General features: G+C 42.2%; 1 protein-coding gene across 5 annotated transcripts in view; it reads left to right on the forward strand.

Annotated features, from left to right (window-relative positions):
* SLC25A26 (solute carrier family 25 member 26) overlaps window positions 1-13095 on the forward strand; it is an 83867-nt gene that overhangs the window by 44058 nt on the left and 26714 nt on the right. The window lies entirely within an intron of this gene.

A 13095-nucleotide genomic window follows, 5' to 3' on the forward strand; every position in this document is an offset into this window, starting at 1 on the left:
TTCCTGTGTAACTCCTTATCCCCAGAAAAGCCCTTGCCCCCCTTGGAGGATGACACACCTTGTGCTGCCCAGTGGGCCATTTGAATTTCTCTTTCTCTATCCAAAGGGTGGATTTTGTGAACTGGGTATTGCTAACATCAGGAAATATTAAGGGAAGATAAGGAGAATCCAGGCTCCAAGAATCCATACTATTCTCACAGTATGAGAATAGTCACATTTTAAAAGTGAATTGTTGACAAAAATACTGTCAAAATCAAGCAAATACATTTTGAAAAGGTGTCACAAAAGTGTCTGGGCTGTGCATGAGAGCATCTGAAGATTTAATTTGGTTATGTAGGTAAAGGCTGCTTCACTGTAGCCTTCGCTGTGAAATTGCCACTAATGACTGTTTTAGTTGCTACATCTGAAACATATTTGTTGCTGACAGCGTAATTTGCTGGCTTCAAAGTGTACGTGGTGGGCTGATATAATACATGTAGTTTGTGTGACATGGAAAAAAATAGTCTCATTATTATGTATTAATCTTGCATTATTGGTGCTTTAATTTCAGAGGAAGCCCAGGAGGATTTCTGTTCATTTGTGTTGTACTGACTTCTCTAATGTACACATTAGGCCTCTAGGAAGGGCTGTGCCTGATTATTTCCCTTGTACTAGTGTGCCCAAAGTTATGTTTGCTTGCAAATGCGTGAGGGTGCTCGGTGCCACTGGCTTGATTCAAAATTCTTGCACTCAGTGAGGATATTTCTTGAATTAAAACCCCCTGAGAAAAATGCATGTAAGAGTGTAACTATTTACAGTGCCCCTTAGATTGAAGGTCTCGTAATGTCGTCTCCAAGCGCCAGAAATTGCATGTGTGGGAATGCATCACCGACACGAACAAAGCAGTCATTCTGAAAAACCCTCATTTGATGCTGTTGGGTTGTAAATGCTGCATTTTAGTTTGTGGGCACTGACGGATTGCAGGCAATTTATGTGAGCAAAAATATAATTTTGATTCTTACCTTTTGCTTAGGAGTGTCAGTTGAAGTAACGCTATGCAAAACCCTTTCAGTGTAAACTAACACTGCTCTTCTCCTCCCTCCCGCAGTTTTGCCACCAACTATTTTTACTGGATTGATGAATTTTTTGAAAGTGTACTGGAAATATTTTTCATGAAACCGAGTGGCAAAAATTAACCAGTCAGGAATGCAGCTGAAGGGGCAGCCCAACTACGCTGAGCATGTCCCGGTTTGCTTGAAATATGGTCACCCTTTACAGGCACTCAATTCATCTTGAGGCCAATTTTAACAGTGCACAGTACAGAAATGACTTACTGTTATGACATGCCCTGAATCAGCTCCAGTTCAGCTTGTGTAAATTCTACATGTGGGGTGCTTTTGGAGCTGACAGGTGGAATTTTATTGTGATTGTAATTAACTGTTCTGCCACAGTAAAGGCTTTTGTAATTTATCTTTTTGAGTCGCCATGTGTTGCATGCAAAGGCACAAGTTCTTCACTTTTTATTTACTTATTTTTATCAGCATGTGTTGTGCTGAGGTCTTGTTTTGGGATGGCCACTACTGCTTGTGGGATGGTGGTGGGGAAATAGCTCAGCCTTGGCTTAAAGCTGAGAACAAAGTCAACCAGCACTGCCTGTTCCTTGGGCTGTGCTCCAAAGTCTTGTTGGGCTGTAAACTGGCTGAAGCTGGCCCCCAGGTGCCTTCCAGCCTTTAACTTGGCTTCATTGGATTCAAATGGAAATGGAACAGTTAGGTAAGGAGCCAAACCTTCACTTGTGAGGACAGAGACTTCAGTGCGTTGCAGGGATTTTGCTGAGTGCTTGGGAGAAGGATGGAAGTGGTGGCTGCTCTCTATACAAACATACAGTAGCAGTATCATTGTGCTTCAGATTCTTTTTCTTAGTTAATAGGCATTTAAGCATGACTTTTGAAGCCTACTTTCCTCTCCGGGTTAGTTGTAGGTCTAAAACACTGAAAATGCTGCAGGACTTCCAAATCAAGTTCAGTTCCTGGCATTGTGGTAACTGAGCATTTAAAGCTGATTGAGCTTTAGAGCACAGAACCGGCACGCTCTTCTGTGGGTTTCTTGACTCTTTCATGATCTTGTAGTCTATTGTCAGCATTTGGTGGTACGGTTTAGAGAACAATGCTAATATTAAAGCTTCTGATTGGAAGTCAAGGTTTATTTTTGCTCTCTTAGGACTTCCTCAGATTTTGGTTGTATTAAGTGCTCTACTGGTACTTACCGTGAGGTAAAAATTGTGTTTTAAGCAAAGAGAACATTCTGAAGATTTCGAAGACAAATGAAAAATGTAATTAAAATTTCTTGAGTGTGAAACATTGCGGGAATTGTAATGTACAGCTTCCTACACACATTAGAAAAAATCCTGTTCTGTCATCTGCCAACAGCAGTTTGTTCTTTTTCAACCCAGTAGGTTTCAGCATTACACTGCAAAAGGTATTTGGCATGAGATTAGGTAAATCTTTGCTTTCTTTCCTCTTCTTTTTGGTCCTTAATTTTCTTCTAAATTTTTCTGTACCACACTCTTGAGCCCAGTTCTCTGAGTCCACATATGTGTAGTGGTACTTCAGAGTTACCACATCTTTCAATTGGGATCAGTGTTCTTTTTTTTCAGCTGCCATCTGACAGATTTATTGAGCTGATCTGGACAGTTAGAGGTTGGTGTCTGGAGGAAAGGAGAATGGAATGATAGAATATCCCATGTTGAAAGGGCACCCATAAGGATCACTGAATCCAACTCTGTATTGCTGGATCTGGAGCTGACCCCTAGAAGGAAGCATCCGGCTGCTGCAGGAGCAATTGCAGTTCTGGAGACCTTGAGGCAGGTTTCTCAGACAGATACTCAAAGACTTTCTATTAAAAAGGTAAAATTTCTTGAGATTCTTTGTGGTGAATGAATACCTGGTTATTTCCATAACCAACATTTTTGTTTGATTTTTCTGTAATGACTGTTACCATGAAAACTATTTCACTGCTGCTGTTCCATTCCTTATCTGGAAACCGGTTGTGAAGACTGAGGTTCAAATCACATCTGTCAATCCAATCCACTGCTGTGTGTCACACACAGAGCCCATGACAGGCGTTACAACTCCCAGCACCCCGTGTGTCATGGAGGTACCTGCATCAGCAGGATCAGCAAGTGGGCATTTGACATGGCTGCAAAACCAACGAGATAAAGAAACTGCCTTCGTGGAACCTTCTGGATGCACAAAGCTCTTTAAATGAATTAAAGCTGTAAGAACAGTGTTTCCTATTCCCTTCCCTCAGGAGGAGGCTGTGCTGCAGTGGGCGTGCAGTTTGGCTTTCTCCTTTTGGTGTCAATGTTTTCTGCAGAAGTTGGTTTCTTAAAGGGACCATCAGCACAGCAGATGCTGCATAAAGAACAACGTGCTGGAGTGCTGGCATCCGCTCCTGTTCCAGGGCCCTGGTGCTTCCACCCACACTTCCATGGTATGTCTCTGCTCCCAGTTGTGGTGTGAAAAGCTGTTGGTGCATCATTACCTATGCTTACCCTGTGTTTGTTATACCAGGTCATTTGCAGCTCTTCACTGTATATTCAGAGTAACCTACAAAAAAGTTTAGACTGTTTTCTTTGGCATTTTTCTTTGCTCGTCACATTGGTTGCAGCACCAAACTAGCAGAAAACTTTGCTTAGGCATTAGTTCAACAAAACACTTGGGCCCAGCTCCAGCTCAGGAGGAGCTTTTAGATTAGTGGCAAGTTGGGAGCGTAAAGAAGAGTGAGGAGCCTAAAAACTTGTTTGTCTTTAATGTTTTTAAAGTGTAATATTGTTCCTATTCAGCAATAGTTAAAGTTAAGCATGTGCTTAAGTGCTTTGCCAAGCTTGGAGGGGATGATTTATACTGGTGAAGTGGAATCTTAATAGTGTCTGCTTTGCTGATCACAGCTATTACAGCATTTCAGAGAACAAGAGTTAGCTGCTGTCGTGCTCTGTAGCTCAGTTCCCATCAGCTCTGAAGATAGCCTAGATCTGTAGCTGGGGTATGTGAACAGGGTGAGCAAATGGAGAAAAGAAGGCTTGTGCGTGTCTGAGGGCGTACAGATGTTCCAGTTGTTCAGTTCTCACTCACCAAAGCGCCCTTGTTCCCGCAGATCCCATTCCCATGCTCTGGGAGCTTGGCACACTGTCCTGGTGTCCAGCCGGCCGTACATGAGAAGCCGTTTGCCTTTAGTTCTGTGATTTAATGCTGTGGTTATGACAGATCCTCAAGGCAAATGGAAAGAAGGTGACTGTATGAAGACAAGCAAATTAATTCAAAGGCTTACTCTAAAAGCATCGTCTCCACGAATGAATTAGATCATTGAGAGTGACGCTTAGGAAGATGTTTGATTCCCACTGCCTTACAGTGATTGTGAGCTGTGCAAGCAGCGTTAGATGCTTGTGAGGAAGCTGCGAGAGGTTCTTGAAAGCAAATCCTCCCTTTGCGCTGGGTTCCCGCGTGCAGCCTCTTCCCCAGTCCTTTCCCAGCTCGCTGCAGGCAGGAAGCTGGGGGCTGCACGCTAACTTCCCAGGGCCCCAGTGCCGTGCACTGTGAGAGCCTGCACCTGGCAGGGAGCGCGTGGTCCCTGTGGCCGTGCAGCTGCTGCAGGCTGGGGCAGCTCTGCTCGCAGCATCGGCACGGAGCTCTGTGTCTGGGGCTTCCTGTCTGAGCAGTTACAGCTCTGCAGAATTGGTTAAACTGTCGATAAAATTTATAGAGGGTAAAAAAAAAAATAATAATAATGAGGGAGCAGTTCTTCCTGTGTCTGTCCGTGCATCATCTAGCTGTTCGTTTGGGTTTGGTCAAGTGCCTATGGAGATTTTTCAGTTCACTGTAATGGATTTTAAATTAGTTTTTTTTGTAATGCAGAATCAGGCTGAAGTTGATGGGGCTGTAGGTGCAGTTCAGGAAAGCTCGTGCTTTAATACATAAAGACTGGATGAGACCACTGTCATAAGCTAACAGGACTCCTAGTGCAACACAGATATAACACAGACAAGTCACTCTGCTGGTAACTTGTACAGGACCATGTCTGGTGGTGAGGCTAAAGCAGCACTATTATTTATTAAATAAATGAATGAAGAAGAAAGAGTGAGTAGCATTTCGTAAATTTAATGCTAATCTGCGTTTTTTCTCTCTGCCACACGATGGAGATAATGGTGTAAGATGAACAGTGCTGTGTGAGTCAGACACTTTGGAGAAGGAAGCTGTTCCTCTCCAGTAGCTGTTCTTTAGTGCTGTTTTTGCACTATCCTGAATGGACTAATTTTCTCATAGTATCTGCAGGTGGTTTTGTTTATAGCATATTCTTTTGTTCTGTCTTTTTTTTTTCTTTTCCCTACAAAAGTCAAATGAGCAGGTGTGTGTTTACCAGATCATCAGGGCTATTGATGCAGCAAGACACCAGATTTTACATTGGGTAGAACATTCAGAAGACTATGCTTAGCTAACGTTGATTTTATGGGCATTTTAAGTTGTGTTTAAATGTGCAGTTTGGGCTCAACTGCAGTGTAGGAGGACTGCTGTAGCTTCCTGCACATCCCTAGATGGTCCTGACACCATGACCCTCTGCATCCTGAGAGGGACACGAGGGTACCTGAATTGGTTGGTCCTCGTGCTGTGAGCCAGAACCCTTGCATCAGCCCAACCTCTGTCCTCCATCATGAGCACAGAGCTGATCCAAAACATCTTGAAGCCACACGTACGAACTTCCCAGTGATTCCGGTGAACTTTGGATCAGGCTTATGTGTGGAGAAAGAGATGGATTTTCCCTTGGAGTTGTTTTTAGTTACATTCCAAAATCTCCTGGTGAGGGATGTATTTATTTTTTTATTAAAAAAAAAAAAAAAGAGCTGCTGTGTTATATCTGTAATCATAATGTAGTAACGAGACATTTGTAACAAAACTCCAAGAGGCTGAGATAGGTCCAGGAAGGGAGAAACACATGTTTCTTTCCAGCTTGTTGATTTTTTTTGTAGCTGTTACTCTGAGGACAAGAGTTCCTACGCTGATGTCAGTGCAATTACAGCTGCACTGTTGTCAAGTTTATTTGATGGAATATTTGCTGGATGAAGCAATGCTCTCCCTCCTCTCTGCAGATCCACCTGCCTTATGAATCAGACAAACTGCTTGTTTAATTCCTGGTGCTTCAGTCCTTGTTTCTCGCTTTGGAAACTGTTCTGTTGTGTGATACTGAAAATCTGGCAGTTATTTCTCCCTTTATGTGTATTATTTTTGAATTAGATTTTTGTATATCTGTACTTGGGGGATCTCACTTGATAGTTGCCTCTTATCAGGCACTTTTGTAATGATAATCACATTAAAAACATTACATGTATGTAAAATGAACGTTAAAATATCTTCAGTTATGGAACGGAGTGCTCTGCTGTCAGCAGCACACAACCAGGTGTGTGTGTGTGTGGGTACCCACGTATTTATGTAATAGTTTCTCCAAATGTTCAAGTTTTTCTTCAGCAGACTTTTGCAGAAGTGCTGTGCCCCAAGCTCTGGGGTTCTGCTCCTACGTGGGTTTTTTTTTTTTCATGAGAACAAAGATCAGTCCTTCATGGTCCTAAACTCAATGCATGTGCATGACTTAAAGGCATTACCTACCAATAAATAGGAGATTAGCTGCGGCTTGTATATTTCCTGATCAGTTCAGGTTTTTTCAGATGGCTCATTGTTATCCTGTTTCCTTTAACGATGGGACACTTTAATGAGTTTGCCATCTGACATACATCTGCTTCCTGTTAAACAATACCTTCATTCTTCTAGAGCTGCTAAACTCATCTTTTATCCTATAAGATTTTTATCTGTGCCTTGAAAACAGCATGTACAAATTGATGCTAGCATATTCATTTTCTTGTTGAGGATTTTTTTCCCCTATGCTGTTTTTGAGAAGGAATAGCAAAACGAGTGTCTCCTTTAGTACTTCTTTGTTGGAGGGTGGGAGAACATGGATATTATTTGCCAATTCAGAGCCTACTCAGCCCAGCTCTTGTTTGAAGTCCAATAAGATCGACTTACATGCCCTGTGTTATACAATTTCTAATAGTTGTTCTGTGTTCCCAGCAAAGAAGGGGTTGCGAAAGGGATTTTGAAGGCTGTTAATATTGTTTCTTTGAGGAAGGAGCCTTCAATAGCAAGCTGATGGTCTGTCTCACGCGTGTGAAAAGTTAGTGCTCTGTGATCATCAGGCTCTCTTAAATCAATCCATCTTGCATTGAGTTTGTGCATCTGCCTCAGTGCTTCTCTTTTTTTCCATGTGCTGGGAACATGCAGTTATGCCAGATCTCTGGCTGTGTCTTTCTCCTTCCCTAATCAACATTGCCTCTCCAGAACAGCTTTTTTTTTTTTTTTTGTACTGTCAGACTTTTTTTTTCTTGTGGAGGGAAAACTGGATAGAATTTTCTATTTATGAAAAACTTACGTACTTTTTTGTCTCTACAGAGTGCCCTTTTTGTGTTGCTCTTATAACAGGTGTGCAGTGCTGCTTAAAAGAAAATCTGATTGTATGGGAAGTTGTGTCATAGAGCTCTATAAGGCATCACTGAATAATGGCTTGTAACCATATAAAGTGACCCAGTGGGGACTCAACATGTTTTGTCTCAGAATAGGCCAGGTGTGAGTGGAACTAATTTGTTTTTAGAGCTGGAGAGCCAGAGGAAGCGAGGTGCAAATGTTAATTAGAGGGATGGTGGGTGGTTGAATCAAAATGATGATTATCATTCAGGAATTTTGTGTTTCTTCCCACTGAGGGCTCACGGCTCAAGCAGGGTTAATGTTATTTGCCTGAAAATGAGAGAACTGCAGACTACCTCAGGTGCTGCTGGTTCATCAGCTGCAGCCTTTGTTTCAGTGATTCCCTCGGCTCTGCTGGGTCTGAAGTTCCTAAATGCAGTTCCTTTGCCCCTCCAGTGTATCAGAGCAACATGTGCAGCCCAAAGAGTTGTGAACTATTCTTGCAAATGGAGTTTGAGAGCTTTACCTCTGATTTCCCCCAGGGTGCCCACCACTCTTTGGTTTGTGCAGTTTCATAGGAAAATGTTGTGTGTGGAAATCACGTTCTGCTTTGTCTCTTTGAGGAACACAAGCAAGAGAAGATCTTCTCTGGTCACTGTTCTACCAGTGGTGCCATTTGCTTCAAGACTTGTTTCTCTTTGCATCAGTGTTTATTAACAGAGCCCTCCACCATGTACTTAGCTGATAACATTGTTGTTCTTTCACTGTGCGCATTCGTTTCATCTCTCAGAGCTACAGGAACAGAGCTGATGGCTCTGACAGCCTTTCATTCACGTTGGGATTACAAATTACCTTCATTAGGTTCATTGTGGAGCCTGCAATTTATCAAGCAGGGTTTGGAAAGCAGTATTCATTGAGGGTTTGCAAGGAAGGAAGTTGACTTCATCAGCTTCGTGACACTCCTGAAGATGGCTGTGTTGAGCTCCTCTGTGTCTTTGCCTCCAGGCAGCCCTACTGAATGCTGCAGGTCTTTGTGCCATGCTGTATGTAGCCGTGCCAATTGCTATGGTCTCTAACATGACCAAAGGAAGGGCTTACCTTATTTCATGCTATCTTCTCAAGTTGTGTTATGGGGAAAGTGTATTTCTAGTTGAAATACCGGTTTATCATAATCCAGATGTACTGGGCAAGTAAATGTGTGAAGAATTATAAGAGAAGACAAAATCCAGAGGTTGATTTGCTGTGATTATTTGTTGAAATTTGTTGGTGTTGACCTCTGTGAGCAGACAGGGTTATTTTGCTCATCTGTAACCTGCTTAAAAAAAAAAAAATGATTAAAAAAGAAAAAAGGGAATGTAGGAAGGACTTGAGTAACTGAAAAATTGATCAGAAATTTGCAGTTTATGTATCCTTGAAAAATATTTTTTTTCCTACTCAGAAGTGGGTTGTTGCTGTCAGTATTTTCTCTGCAATTGCAGTGGGATAGCTGCAGGCTGGCGCGTGCAGCTCAGGCACTGTGCTGCAGCACTCCTCATAAACGCAGGGCTCAGCAGTGATAGCATCTCTATGAGCCTCATAAAAGTGCTCGCGAGTGACAGATTAGGTGCAAGTGTGAGAGCTGTGCAGTGGTGACTGCAGAACTTTCTCCCTGGAACGAGCAGATGTTCCTGCCATTGCCTTTGTGCTATCAGCACTGTCCAAATCCTCTTCATAACAGCTGATTTTTCTCCTGCCCCTGTTAATATAGGGAACAGTGTAGGCATTGGTGAAAGCGTTTCTGGGACAGAGGTACAGTTGCTCAGGGACTTTGAGAAAGCTCCTGCAAGGTGAGCCTGCTTCTTCCTCTGGCTGCTTATGCCAGTGTCTCCTCCAGTGTTTACTCTAACATTTGTAAAAACAGATAGCTCTTCTGGAGAGCAAGGCCCTGCTGAACTGGAGGCAGAGAAAACCTGAATAAACAAACATGTGCCGCAGATTAGTGAGAACATCTGTAGTTTTTATTTTGTTTTGAGAATGCATACCACATAGTTTTTCATTTCTTACGATTTTCTTGTTTCTCTCTTTCTTTCTCTGTTTCCTTCTTGTTTTTAAATATATTGCTAATAAAGATTGGAGGTAGAAAGCACAGCTGGACTCTGCATGACATGCCACTGTTTAATTTCTAGCTCGGAGGATGGGAAGAAGAGTAGTTTTATTGTATCCTAGAAGAGAATAAAGCCACATGCAAATTCCAGCCATGGACATCTGTTTCCTCTTTATGTGAAAGAATTCTCATATTTTGCAGGGAATCCCAGTTTTGAAGGGGCTAATGAGGGTTTTTTTTCTTCTTTTCATTCCTTCCCCTCCACCCTCAACTTTCTTTTCATTGTCCATCCTTCAGCATGCTCTCCCTGTTCTCTGGCTGCTGTGTTTCCTAGCAGACGATGTCAGCTTGCAGTTTAGCATCAGCTATTGAATGGGAGAATTCTAAATTCTATAAAACGTTGTGGTTTAGTTACAAAGAGTATTACCACTACCAGTTGTCTGTATTGATGCATTTCTATGGTACTGTCTTTAAGTTCCCTCTTAAATTTCTCATATTTTACTAAGCAGTATTTAGTGGGATTTCTTTTGCTCTATGATATCTTAAGCGCTTGCAGGCAGGTTGATATTTTTTTTAGAAGTGGAGATCTGTGTATCTGTTGCTCTGGCTGTGACATGTAAATCTTTCTATAGTAACTTACTAAAAAATAATCTTAGAAAACCATTTGTATCAGAGGAATTAAGTGAATCTATAAAAATAAGAATCTGCAATATTAATTACATTAAGTTAGCTATTGAGTGCTAAGGAACACCAGGACCGGGGTAACTGACAATTTCACTAACCTATAAAACACTTCAGAAGAATGATTTACAGCTGTTTGGGAGCTTGAAGCATTTTTATTTTTTCTGGTGTAAGATTTGACTCTGCTGAACAAACAGAGAGGTTATATAACATTAGGCCAGACATGAGAACTGGTACTCTCTTGTCTATTTTATATTAACGTCGAATCAGATGTTGGTGGAGCTCGCCAGGGTTTCATATTTGTTGGCAGAAAGCTACCCACATGTGTGGACCACATTTTTATTATTGCCTTAGCCTATTTCAGGCATAAATATCGCTGCCTGGCAGGGTGTGATTCTGTTCATTGCTGAAGAGCTTTTCTTTTAAAAAGCAGAATGTGAAAAGGAATCAAATGACAAATGCTGTAGATCTTCAAATTAAGAAGCGTCTCAAAATGAGATTTTATCACGTCTGTCATGGTAGAGGAGTAACTGAAAGGCATCCAAAGGCTTTTTCATAGTTGGGTTAGTTACCCTTGTGGAGCTGTTTCTTTTTGCATACATTAATGCTGCTTCTGGGTGTGGGCTGTTTAGTCTGGGGCTTCTAAGGGAAACGAGCCTTATGCACACAGGGTGTATGCTCACCCAAACACGGCCCGTGGCTGCTTCCTGCCCAGTTGGATGCATTGGCCACAGAAATGTGGCCCATAGGCACGTGAATTTCAGTTCCTTTGGGTTTCTTGAAGTTAGGCGTGTGAGGGCAGAACAGAGGTGATGGTGGAGTTTGGGAGAAGGCTTGCGATGTGATCTGTTCAGTGATGTGCTGGAATAGATGTTGAGAGAGAAATGATGGAGGTCCCAGCCCCAGGAAGTTCACTGAACCCAGCTTGTGAACTATTTGGCTTCAGAGAATCTGATGACAAAAACAATGCTGCAGGAAGCCAGGCTCCCTTTAGTTCCATTTCCCCATGAAATTGCTTGTGTGGGGTTTGTTGTTGAGATGCTGTCAAACAAGCTGGAATAGAGACTTTGACCCCCAAGAAATGCAAAATGTCTCTTGCTAGGATCTTGATGTTTCTTGGTGTTTCTTTGGTTGCTTATTTTTGCAAGTTTTCAAATTCTGCTGACGTGTGATTTGTGATGTTTAGGTGCTTATCTTTCAGGCAGCTTAGGATGGAGCCCTGTGGCTGTCTGGATCCCACTGACCTGCCTCTGAAACCTACCCAGGCGTTCTGGAAGCCTGAATGTCACAGCCACTTATGGGGAAGGGGCGAACTGGCAATTCTTGTCCAGGTCTGACTCCCCCTGACCGGGACATGGAAGGCAAGCGCCATTAACACCAAAAATCAAACAGCAGTCGTGAAGAACTTCCCTTTGGTTGGAATGCTTCTGGCTAATGATGGAGATAAAAGAGGGCTTCCTGTCAAAAGCTTCCCTTGTCTTATTAATAGCTGCGTAATTTTACCACTCATTCAAAGCAAAACTTTGAGACAGCATTTGAAAGCTTGTTTTGTTTGGAGTGCAGCTGGATATAGAGCGTTTCCTTTTCTCTTCTTTAACAAATTTGAAGCAAATGTAGTGGGTATTGTTTCTCTTTTTTCTATTTTTTGGCCTATGTAACAGAGTATTCTCTTGCTTTTCATTTTACATTGCAAAGAAATCGTGCCATTTAACTCAAATTCAACAATGATGTAGCAGCATGTGGATATACATATATCTTCTCATAAATATATTACCACACATTACTGTCAAATAGCTGGACTTTTTCACCCAGTACTAAAAATGAAATTTAATTGCTCTAGTTGAGTTTCAAGGCTCTGATAAATAAGAACCGTGCCTGACCTTTCTTGTGGGGCTTTGGGATGCCACCAGGGATACTGCTCATTGTTCAAGATGACAAACTTCCTCTGAGATTTCAGTTTGTCAGCTCAATGTACAGCAATGACATTGATTTCTTCTCACTGCCATTTCCTGCCTGAATAGATAACAAATTTCTGTGGCAGGTGTCTCTCAAGCTTAGTTTTGCCTGGCAGATTAACTTAATAGACTCATTTATTAATCATTAGTTGCAACACGGGGAAGGAGACAGTACTCTTCAACTCTTGTGATGTTGAATAGATGTACTGTTTCGGATTCCTTTGTGTAGCCTGAATTCAGCTTTAATGAGCTGCTCATATCTTTCAGTGAATGTTTTTAACCTCATATTGCTGATGTTAAAAATACCATCAGTTATGTATTAACTGAGTCTGATCCATTTTGACTGTCTGCTACTTTTCATGGCAAAAGGTGCTTAAATGCCTTCTGAGACAAGCAAAATGGTGCAGAAAATACAAAAGAAAAAAAAAAAATGGAGGAAGCTAATTCAACATGCATCATTTCTGGGGAAGGGGGAGATGTGGAAGCACCTCCCAGAGGCTGCAGAGCTGAGGGAGCAGTATGTTTATTTTTTACCTCTGTGTTGAGTTAGTCCCAAAGCGTTTATTGGGGCAAGAGCTGTAAATGCACAGGCACTGCAGAAGGAATGAGGTGGAGATGCAAGCTGTTGGGCAGAAGAGCCTTTTATTACAGCTGATGAGAAGTGAAACAGGGAGCTTTCCTCTTGGGTCTTGGTTGGGTTTGGTAGCTCTTCATTACCTGCTTGGAATTCTCAAGAGAGCTTGTTAATGTGAGCTCAGTGAGAGATGCTCCAAAAAGTTTCTCTCTGCAGCTGGTGCCCGACCTGCCAAGCTCTGGGCAGCCGGGCAGAGCATTACTGTGCGCAGCGCCGTGTGAGTGCACATTACTGAAGGTGTCTTTCTGACAGGCTGTG

Source organism: Tympanuchus pallidicinctus, unplaced genomic scaffold (assembly GCF_026119805.1).
Source record: "Tympanuchus pallidicinctus isolate F22 unplaced genomic scaffold, pur_lepc_1.0 scaffold17, whole genome shotgun sequence".
NCBI classification, from domain to species: domain Eukaryota; kingdom Metazoa; phylum Chordata; class Aves; order Galliformes; family Phasianidae; genus Tympanuchus; species Tympanuchus pallidicinctus.